Source organism: Cryptomeria japonica, chromosome 5 (genome assembly GCF_030272615.1).
Source record: "Cryptomeria japonica chromosome 5, Sugi_1.0, whole genome shotgun sequence".
Classification (NCBI taxonomy): Eukaryota; Viridiplantae; Streptophyta; class Pinopsida; order Cupressales; family Cupressaceae; genus Cryptomeria; species Cryptomeria japonica.
The window spans coordinates 335,830,107-335,842,417 of record NC_081409.1 but is presented as its reverse complement, the minus strand read 5'-3'; positions in this window follow the sequence as shown (position 1 = coordinate 335,842,417).

Below are 12,311 nucleotides of genomic sequence, written 5' to 3'. Positions count from 1 at the left end.
CTGAACAAAGACTGGAGATGGAGACTATGGAGGAGACCCTCAGAGCCACTGACACTATTTCTACCCTCCATACTGCTAAAGACGAACAGATAACCCCTGGTAAAGCTACTCCTTCTCCTGGTCCTTACCCCGAGGCCTTGAAGGGTTTTATGAAAACCATTGAATGGCTTATTGATGGGAATAAGAATACTGTGGATGATTACAAAAAACTCTACAACAGAGTCATGATCCTAGAAACCATTAACATTGAAGAGGGGAATACTATGGCCAATTATATTAAAGATTTGAAGAACACAATTGCCAAAGCGGAAGACATCAGAGATGCCTTTAGACCCCGATTTGAGAAAATTGAAAAGGAGATACAGGATAGAAAAACCCTAGAGGAAACTAGTGAAAAAAATCTCTCAGATACAGTTGCCAAAGTGGACAAGATAGAGGAGTGCCTTAAGAACATTGCGGAGCAGAGTCTTAGCATTCTGAAAATATCAGTCAACAACACCCATGCCCTCATCAGCAAGCTCGATGATGAAAAGGAAACCCAGGAAATTGACTTGGATGCAGAAGGAACCAGGGAAGTCCAAGGTCCCAGAACTCGCACCCATGGAAAGAGGAAGGAAAAGAAAGTGAATAAGGACCTAGAGGAGCCAAAAGTAGTTGGGGCGACTTATGATGAGCTGGTGACTAAGGTAAAGGATCTACTGAAGAAAATTACTATGTAGTGTCTCCTTGGGTTCTTTGTTGTTTTTTGTTGATTAGCTATTTTTTCTATTCGCTGGTTTTTTGGACCAGTCGCTTTGTATGTGGACTCTATTTTCTCTGCTGTTTATTTTAACTATGTTGTAATGGTTTCGGGTCCTTAAAACCTATTTTTCAATTAATCAGAACACAACAAAAGCAACAAGAAAATATAGAAAGATTATAGAAACAGATCATATTATTGTCTTAGAACCTCTGACAACCAACTGGTTATCATCATATAGCCATCATAGAACATTTGATAGTCAACCAGTTACATGCAGGCTACAAGCCAAATATAATCCATCTGGAACTCTCTGAGTCAACTACATCACTAATCATAAATCTAAATCTTTCTTCTGATTTCTACTTCTTTTGTCCTAGAAATGATTACATAATACCCTATATATACCCTCTAGAATGTATTTGGGTCAGCCACAAAGATTACATTTACCATTGCAGGAAATGAAACGTGTAACTAGGTCATCCCTAAGAATGAAATAAATTCTTCTAGAAAATAACAACCAAGAAGTGCGGATTAGCAGGAAGGTCAGCCACACACCAAAGAACATCAGACAAGACCCCAAATAGATCCACATGCCAAGAAACCGCTCCAGAAAAGAAGGAAATCCAACCGGTAATCACAAGAACTATCCTAGAACCCAAAAATAGTCAAACCGAGAGCGATAACTAGCCATAAAAGAATCCAAATGGAGTGAATATGGAATTAAGCACATGAACCATCCTGGAGATCAAAAATAGGATCTGCAATGAAAAGCAAGTAATGACCGGCACCTACCGACATTAACACAAAAAACTGCATACTGGACTGAACAAGATCTAAACTGAAAGGAAATATTTTTTTGGTTGATGCAAGATGGCTCACAGATCGTGGATGCTCCCGCATCATAGCCTTTCAATCCTTCCTTGTAGCTTGGTGAGAATTATTCAAGAACAAACATAACAAATCTATAATGAAATGTGGCACAAAATCCTACTACTATTAACAAGCATCTACAAGAACTTGAGAAATTACTTCTTCACACCAAAAAAACAATGAACTCCCTTTTTGAATGTTTATCATGCATTATATAGAAAAGATGAACCATTTCCACTATCAAGAGAATTAATTGAAAATAGAGATTCTTTTCTAAAATTGACTTCATGAAAAAATTATTGATGGCATAGTGGAGGAGTTATGTGCAAGAATATGGGATTTTGAAATTACTTCTAGAAGCTTCTTATTTTCTCCTACAGCATGTGCTCAATTGGTATTTTGAGTAAATAAATAATTTGTCAATTAAATTTATGATCTCAAGTGTGTGTGTGTGTGTGTGTGTGTGTGTGTGTGTGTGTCCACTATTTAATTCATTTTATTAAAATAATTCCACCCTTATTCAATTAAAACATTTCTAACTAACAAAAATCACAAAGTGATAATGAATAATAATGTAATGGCTGCCAAAATACCCTAGAGAAATACACTAACTAACATGCAAAATAGAGATAACAATTTATTTATTTTAAAACATCACATAAGCTAATACAACATATATAATCAACTACTCATATGCATTCAATATTCATTAAACATACAATTACTCATCAAAGACATAATACACAAATCATGATACGTAAACGAAATTAAAACACATCGTATCATCTAGCTTCCCTAGGGTATCTCAACGCCACTACTTTAACTACACACTAAACAAATCCTAATCAATAGCAGCAATTCCTAACATGATACCATATAAATTTACATTAACCAAGTGCAACCTAATCATGCTATACATATAACTCTACATACATACACATATGATCCATCACTTTAACATAGATTAATTACATCCATTTATGAATACTCTAACCATACCATTAAGTTCATTTTAAAGCACCAATACCAAATGTTCCTAAACCCAACCAATCATTTCCTTAAACATCAAATAAACATTTCAATACCAATTACCATATTAATAACCATAGCAATATGAACTAATTACATCATCTCAAGCATAGCACTAAGTACACATCCATAGATTCAATATCCATTAATCTCATTATCAAACATTATCTAGATACACATGATACCCCATTTTCCCTAATAACATCTACTAGATAAATGAGTATAATGTCTTTTACAACATTGAGCATAGCTCTCAAATACAATTACATATACATGTCTAATGAATCATGATCATTGAGCTACTACAAATATCCATCCACGAGCTGAAGAGATAAGAGATCCACATCCACGCAAATCATCCAAGAAAAACATCCACTAAAGAACATTCCAATGGAAGAAAGGCACAAACCACCCAACCATGTGGAACCAAAGAAACCACCCCCCGTGCTAGGAGATGACACAAGATCCCACACACACTCTAGATTTAAGCCGACACCTATCAACCAAAGAGGAAACAACTCTAACACAAACCAAGGAAAACATACCAAACAACCAAGGAACCCCCAGAGGCAACTCAACAACAAGACATAAGGAAATAGGACCAACATGTAGGGAAAGAGTGTCATCACATTCTATTAGAGGTACATCCTAGAACCCAGCTCGACATCCATGATAAACATGCAGAACCATCTCAACCTTTGAGGAAATCAAGGGAGTTCGGTTTACCTGGTTACAAGATCTTCCACCTCTCCCGTTTTTTGATCCATGAGATGGGCACCACAAAACACATTTATTATCTTGTTAAGATGAGTTACCCTACCCAACCCACCTAGTATTAATTATTATATTATCACTTATCAATTACAATGGAAAACCTCCAATGAGCTATCCAGACAGTCTAGACCATATCTCTCTTACTCAAGAATCCTGGCAGTCTATTCCTCATGACCTCAATAGACTCATGGAAGCCCACTCCCCCTACTCAAGCAAGAAATCTCACAAAACAAAATATGGCTAACCAAGATAGAACATCATAAATGCACAATAACCAATATTGTATACCACATAGGTCACATAGACCACACAACATCATAGAGTAAGAATCCGTCAATATAGCAAGGCATCACTCCTCTTGCAACAATACAAATGATCAAATAACGCATCAAAATGTTACTCTGAACATCCAAGAGTATTCAAAAAACATAGCACAGCCTCTGGACAGACCCCTGGGAATGACTGACAATCGAAAAAATCCAAACTGAACTCAGAAACTCTGGAAAAAGACTCAAAACATTGGAAAATACCAAAATAGCGCATTTACCTCACTATTTAGTGCTTATACAAGTTTCTATAGCGCTTTTGACATATAGGACAACGCATATGATAAATAAGATAGCACTTATGCATAACAAGACAACGCACATACATAATGGTTTAGCGCATACATACAATTTCAGTGCATTTGCATCCCTCAACAGTGCAAATAAGGCATAGGGTGATGCATATGATAGGGAAAACAACACAAATGATCAACGGTTTAGCACAAATGTAGTTTTAACGCAAATACCCAGATACACAAAAAAAAAGATATTCTTACAAGAGTAAAATAAAATCATAGAATCAACTTAAGGCTTCGAAAACCATAAGATAAGGAACACAGATATAGAACTAAGCTGAATGATAAGGCTTAAAGCTCAAAAGTAAAAGCACACAAGAATAAGTTTTTGAGGAATACTCCTAGCAATACTCAACAAGAACATCTCTAGACAACTATACAAGGCACAAACCTCTAAAATATCAATGAGGAAAAATTCATACAGCACCAAATCCTCCACTCCCATACAAAAGACACACATAGGAAACCAGGGAAATCCGGATCACATAAAAAATAGCTAGCCAAATACAGCAAGGAAAATAATCGCAGACAAATTATTTTTCCCCTCGGACTATAGTTCAACTATATAATAATTTCATAAATTAACTATGCAACTATACAAACTATATAAAATATTTTCCCAAAAACTCCTGAGAAAGCACAACGCAAACAATCTTTTCAAACTAAACTTGCTGAAGTTTAAAATTCTCTATCCTGGTAATAAGCAGAAATGAGAAATTGATGAAGAAAATTCCACAAGCCAAGCAATCCAAATCCCTTCAAGATCCAAAATCCAACTCCAGCAAAAATGCATTCGAAAAGCCAACCAAAAACCCCATGAAATCACAGAAAAATCGATAAATAGAAAACCAAGCCAAAACCATAGAATATGTTGGCCAATCAAAATAATAGAAAGAATAATATTTCATACCAACCCATAACAAAATCCAAGGTAAAAATAATAAGATAGAATTTAATTAACTTACCCAATAATTCAGCCAATAGAATAAGAGGGTAAGTAGAAAGAATATATTAATTATCCCAAAGTGTAAAAAGAGAAATAATAATAATACTCATGGCCACAATTAACTATAAAAGTTCATCAACAAAATAACCAAGGGTGTATAGAGAAATACTCAAATTAATAGATAATATTTATTCAATGATCATAAATCAATAAATACTTAATTAATAATATAAAATCATATATTAAATATAAACCCCAATAAATAAATAAACCGAGGCTATAATTAATGCCACAATAATAAATCAAAGGCTATTTATATAAACAAATATTCTAATTAATAATAAAGCCTTTTCTTACTAAATGATAATATTAATTCTAAATCTTGGCAAGAGAGGAGGTTTATTGGAGACAAAAATCCTGGGAGCTTTGGCTAGCTGATGGAGATAAGAATACAAAAATTTTCCATGTTAGTACTAAAATGAAAAGGGTCAGGAGTAGGATCTCTTGTATCCAGCATTGTCAAGGGAATATTCTCTCAGAGGAAGGGGACATCTCTAGGGAAGCGGTAAAGTTTTTTAAGAACCTTCTTTCATCTAAGAATATTGATGACTCTAACAATATCTCATCTCGCATTCCCTCTCTTGTCTCTTCTGATGATAATAGAATGTTAATGTCTCCTTTCTCATTAGATGAGGTTAAGGGGGTTGTTTTTGCTATGAACCTAGATAAGAGGCCTGATGGGTTCACTCCATTATTTTTCCAAAAATGTTGGGATTTTGTGGGTCCGGATGTCCTTTTGGCTCTAGAGGAAGCTAGGAGAAATAGGTCTATCCTTAAAGAAATGAACACTACCTTAATTTTTATTCTACCTAAGAAGGAGGATCCTAAAACCTTTGCAGATTTTCATCCTATAGCTTTATGTAACACCATTTATAAGATATTTGCCAAAGTAATGGCTATGAGGTTGGCCAAACTTTTACCAAGAATAATTTCCCTTGAGCAAGGAGGGTTTGTTCCACAAAGGGAAACTTCTGAAGGGGCTATAGTTGCTCACGAGGTCTTGCATTCGATCTCAACTCAAAAATACCCTGCCATGATTCTTAAGTTAGATATGACGAAAGCCTATGATGGGGTTGAATGGAAGGCACTAAAAGTTGTCCTGTCAAGGTTGGGTTTCTCCTTGGCTTGGATAAAATGGATTGTGTCTTGTATTTCCTCGACAAGATTCTCGGTTCTTGTCAATGGGTCCCCTTGTGGTTTCTTTCACTCTTCTAGGGGTTTAAAGCAAGGGGATCCACTGTCTCCTTTTTTATTTATATTATTACCTAAAGCTCTGAGTTGGGCAATCCGCTCAACTCATGGGAATGGTTTATGGAAGGGTATCAAAATTCGGAACTTTGATCAGAGGATTTCCCATTGCCTTTTTGTTGATGACACCCTCTTATTTGGTTGTGCAACCTTGAAGGAGGCTCAAGCTATAGATCAAGTGATTAGGAATTGTGTAGCATTTTCGGGTCAGAAGGTCAACAAGGAAAAATCTAAGATCTTCTTCTTAAACACTCACTCCCTGATCCAGGATAAGCTTCAAAAGTTTTGGGGTTTCCAACTTGGGGATTTCCCTTGCAGCTACCTAGGAATCCCCTTTTTTGTTAAAAAGGATAAGGTATGTTTTTGGGATAAAGTAGTTGTAGGGGTGTCAAAGAAAATTTTGGCATGGAACCACAAATGGCTCACCATGGCTAGGAAAATTGTGTTGATTAAGTTTGTGTTGAATGCGGTGCCAATTTACTTAATGTCAAATCTAAAAGCTCCAAAGGCTGTTATTGTCAGTTTAAAGGATACTTTGAGATCTTTTCTTTGGAATAATAATAGGGAAGGGAAATCTAGGATCCCCTTGTTAGCCTGGGATAAGGTTTGTCTTCCTAAAGAGCTTGGGGGGGCTGGAATTCGCAGTTTGGAAAATCAAAATTTGGCCCTGGGGGCCAAGCTAGTGTGGAAATTGTATGATAATCCAGATTCCCTTTGGGCTAGGATCGTGTTCACCAAGTATCTTTATAATGAAACTCGAGAGTCTATTTTTTAGGCCTTGATTCTGCCTTAGGGGTCGGCTTTTTGGAATTTCATGGGGAAATGTAGAAGTGTCTTGTTGTCACATCTTTCTTGGGTGGTGCATAATGGTAGGAAAATTAGATTTTGGGATGATGCTTGGAATGGTCATTGTCCTATGGTTTCTATCAGGGATTGGTCACCTTTGAAATCAATTCTTTTGGATAAATGGGGGGTTTGTTTATCAAATTATTTTAATGTAGTACATAATGGACATATGTTGATGGCTAAATGGAAATCAATTGATTTTCTCCCTGTCATCCCTAGGCTGAAAGCGGATTTTTGTTCTATTCTCAAAGATAGAATTATCATCTTGTTTGAGAAGGAAGATGAGCTGATTTGGATTAAGAATACATCTGGAAAATACTCAATGAAAGATGGGTATAATTATCTTATTCTGGCTAAGGATTTTTCTTCTTGGCCTTTCAAATTATTCTGGCATCTAGCATGCCTCCCGAAGGCTGGAGCATTTGCTTGGCTTGTTGTTCAAGACAGGGTTCTTACCGGGATGAGACTGGATAGGATGGATTTATCTGTTGTTTTCCCTTGTGTTTTGTGCAATCGAAAATTGGAATCGTCCTCTCATCTATTCCTTCATTGTGATGTTGCTTTAGGATGTTGGCAATGGCTAGTCGAGAAACTAGGTCTGTCTTTTGTTATTGGCAAGGACCTTCTCTCCCACTTCAAAGAATGGCCTATTTTGTTCTCCTCTTCCTTTTATGTCTACCTTTGGATCATATCCCCATCGATTATTATTTGGAACATATGGTTAGAAATAAATAATAGGATCTTTAAAAAGTCATCCACTTCGGTTTTTGATATCTTAGTCAAGATAGAGGCTTCTATTTCGAAGGTGGCCTTGTCATATATTCATAAGAATTTAGAAAACTTAACTTCTTTTTCTCATTGGGATGGCATGACTACAAGGACATGGAAATCTTTGTCTAGCATCCCGTCTCATGGGTCAGTTGCAAGAGGTCTAGCTAATAAGAATAAGAGAATTGCAGCTAGATGGGCTCCTCCTCCTCTAGGTCATTTCAAACTTCACTTTGATGGTGCTTCTAGAGGAAATCTAGGTCTGGCTAGGGCTGGTATGGCCATTTTTTACCATAATGCAATCCTAATAGTTGCTCAATGTCATGCCCTTGGGTCTCAATCAAACAATTTTGCTAAATATCAAGCTTTGTCACTTGGGATTGATTTGGCTATTTCCTTAGGGATCAAACACCTTTCAATCCAGGGGGATTCAATGGTAGTCATTCAAAGTGTTTTGAACTCCAAGAGTAATTGTTGGCACTTGAAGTACATAATTGATCATATTTTGGAGAAATTATCCTTCTTTGATACTTTCGTATTATCTCATTGTTTTCGAGAGTTTAATAAACTGGCAGATTTTCTAGCTAAATTGGCTATTGACTCTGCTACCCATCATAAGAGTGTAGCAGTATGTGACATTCCTCAAGACGTCCTCCTCAGGTGTATGTCCCATCCCAAAGATTAAGCCACTTATCTTGAGATATTCTCTTCATTTCCTTTTGAGATATACATATTATCCTCTCCTTTGATCAGTTTGTATCTGTACTTCATGTGCTGATAGGAGGTTTCTATGTTTCTATTTGCATATGGTGTATTCTTACAACTCTGCATTTGGGCTAGATGTTAATGTGTGTATTTCATAAGGTATGGATAGGTAAATTACAGTTGGCATTTCATCTTAAGCGCTATTTTTTATCTGATGTGGTTACCCTCTATGCTGAATGGTTTATCTATGTGGTCATGGAATTTATGTTACATCATCTAGTTCTTTTACTGCTTGAGGTATACACGTCATCCTCCTCTCGGTTCAAATATTATTTACATCACATGTGTAAATTAGTTGGCTTACATCATTATTTACATATGGTGTGTTCTAAAATTTGGTTTGAGCAGAAGGATGGGGTGCATATCCCGGGTGCTATGGGCTAAAGGGATTTTTTGTAGATTATGGAAGCATGCATGTTAATCTAATGTTTCAAATGTTTCTATATCACAGGTTGGGGAGAGATTTCCTTAATATTATGATTTTTGATATTGATATGATTGTGTCTTTGTTAGTAATAAGGACATTTATAAGTTTTATAGGTTGTCATGTGTGATTTGTACAGTCCTTATCTTCAATCCTTCATTAATCTTTCGCATTCTTTTAACTTCTCAAGCAGTCGGTACATTCCTAAGGTATTATTCTTTGATGTAAGTACCATAATGTTGGTCGCCTTGTGTTTGTCCAGTCCTGACAGATTTGGCTTATGGGTTACTCATTTTTGTAGTTGGCATCCCTAATTGCGGGAGAGTCACTTATGGGTTTTAGTGGAAGGCTATTAATTCATGCGAATTGATTTATTCAAGCATGCTTGAAATGGATTTTTTGCAGTATCTTTATGGGAAATTCAGGACAGTTTCTCTTTCAAATACATTTCTTTCTGTCATTATCAAAACAGTTATGTTTTTTCTAGTTTTTTCGGTGCCCTTCATACTGCAAATGTCTTCTTCTCTGCCAATTGGAGTTTACAGAGTGGTTTTAGTAGCCCAATCATTGGGGGAAGAAAATACAAATGAGGACAATACTATTAAACTTGGTAAGGTTTTCAATCTGTTTACTCCTGCGGTGGATTTTGAATTTCGTAGGCTTTTGGGATGTCGGTGGTTACAGGTTGGTCATCAAGTTTCTTATGATGAGCTTATATCTCACTTTGTTACTATTTGTTTTGATGTTTTACTTGATATGGATTTGGTCCACCTCTTTGTGTCCATGTTTGTCTTTCCGATAGTGTGCAATTGGGATTTGGTTTCTCCTGCATTGGCTGGTTATCGGTTTGATATGGGTTCTTTTTACCATGGGGGCTTTCTTCCTTGCCACGAGCTTTTGGCTATTGGTTGGTCTAGTCATTTACTTCATCAATTACGAATGGGATTGATATGTGATTCCTTGGAAAACACTAGGGCCTCTACGGATTTTTTGTTGTATTTGGCTCTTGATCAATATGTGGATAAAGCTTGGGTTGTTTTCCAAGCATTACATTCATTAATCTCTTTGGGTTTTTTGTGCTCTGCTCCTTCTTGTGTGGTGTTCCCTCTAAGGGTGATTCCACCTTTGTCCTCATCTCATGAACCTCCGGAAGAGAGTTCTAGCTCCTGGTTTTTGGATATCTAACAAAGTTCTTTTTTGTAGTTGGTGGTATGGTTTTTTGCAGGCTTGTAGGCTACACAGCTTCTTTTTTGCTCGGTTAGTTAGCTATGGTCCTAACAGAGAATTTTTTCTCATTCATCTGCTTTGTGGTTCTTCATGTTCATCTATTCTTCTGTTTGGGTTACTCTAGTTTTTGAAGTTGTCCTATGGGACTCTTGTAAAAATGGTAGAATTAGGAAGGTGGGGGGCTCGTCAGCATATATGTTGTAAGGGTAATTTATATTTCTGTCAGTTTTAAATGGCTACAACCGGAGATTTTCTTGCGGGTTCTTTCTTGCCAGTATGCCCTATCTGAACCTGATGTAAACTATTTTTTCATTAATATATAAGTTTAGTGGATATTCCACTTTTATAAAATATATATATATATATATATATATATAAATTCTAAATCAATAATTAAATAATATGATATAAAATCATTTATCCAATACTACTCTTTCTCAAATAGTTATTTATCTTATTATTACCAATTGAATATATTTATTTTATTATATAAACTATATGTCTATTAATTTAATTTAACATTATTAAACTATATAACTCAATTAATTAATTAATAATAATTAAATCAAACAATAAACACAATACGCCACACAAGATAACAAAGGGAAACTCAAGAGATCACTCAATATTGAACAATAACCCACACTAAAATACTAAACTGACAAGGGTAATCAACTTAAAACTAGAGTGTAGAATGGGTTTTCATGTCATCTCTGATCAACTTGCCATTGGGATAAGACACGCTCAGACCTGTAAAGCCAGGTGGAGTCGATGTCTGGTACCTACAAATCCTGCATCCACAAAGTCGTGATACAACATATACAATATATATAATACACACAAGTGATAGAGAATCGCAATGGCACATCCCACTAGAAATGAGTGATGTGACATCGTCCCTATCATGAAGATAGTAGAAGACACTTGCAAATAATCAAGCAATATCATAATCATCATCATATCCAATATAATCATGAATTAGGGTCAGTACATGGTTAGATACCATCAAATCATCATAAAGTAAACTAAGCTATATCAATATGATCTATTAATGCACAATAAACAAGATGAATCACAAATAACAACCATGATAATAGTAGCAAGTTTTTATCAAGATAGAGAAAGAGGGTTATGGCATTTGTGAATTGAAATGCACAACATACTTTCCTTGCAACATTGTGTATAGTGGAGATTATATGTGGAGTTAAAAATAAATTTATTGATCAAATGAGGAGGGTGCTAAGAGTGCTCTGATATATCCATAGAACTCAGGTACTGTGGTTTTTTTCTTCTTCCTTTTCAAACTTCAATACCCTATACTAGGAATGGGATTCAAACAAGGATTCACATTTAAATAAGACACAAAACAAAAATCATTCAATATTTTCTCCACATTTCAAGAATTACACTGTGATAACAAGTGAAGAAGAATCCAAAATTATACTAAATATGTGAGGCTAGAAAGGGATTATTTCTATAAGATTACAGGTATGGTGGTCAAACTATTCTTAAAATTTATTGTGTTTGCAATGGGAATACTAATTCAAAATACAATGTCAACATTATTGTGTTTTATTTTTCTTTAAGACTCCCATGACTATTTTTGTCTTTTCACAACATACCTTTTTTCAAAAAAAAATTACGATTAATGCACAAGTTCTTGTCTTAAAAAAAAAATCAATATTCCAACGTTAAAGGTAGATTCTGCACTTCTAGCATATTTGGAGTGATAATTCCTTAACTGGGGTTTGACTTAGGCAATCCCCTATTCCCAACCTATTTCCCTTTCTTTCTATGTGCAGGAAAAATATACAAAGTTGTAATCTTTAAAATAGGTATTATTTGTAGAGACGAATCAACCCCTTTTGGTGTGCGAAAGGTTAAGAGTACCATAGCAACGAGAACTCTAGTAATGACATTTTTGGAGCTTTTTGAGGGATGGGGTCTAAATCTGCTTATATTTCTCATATCCATGTGTGTGCCTCAATTT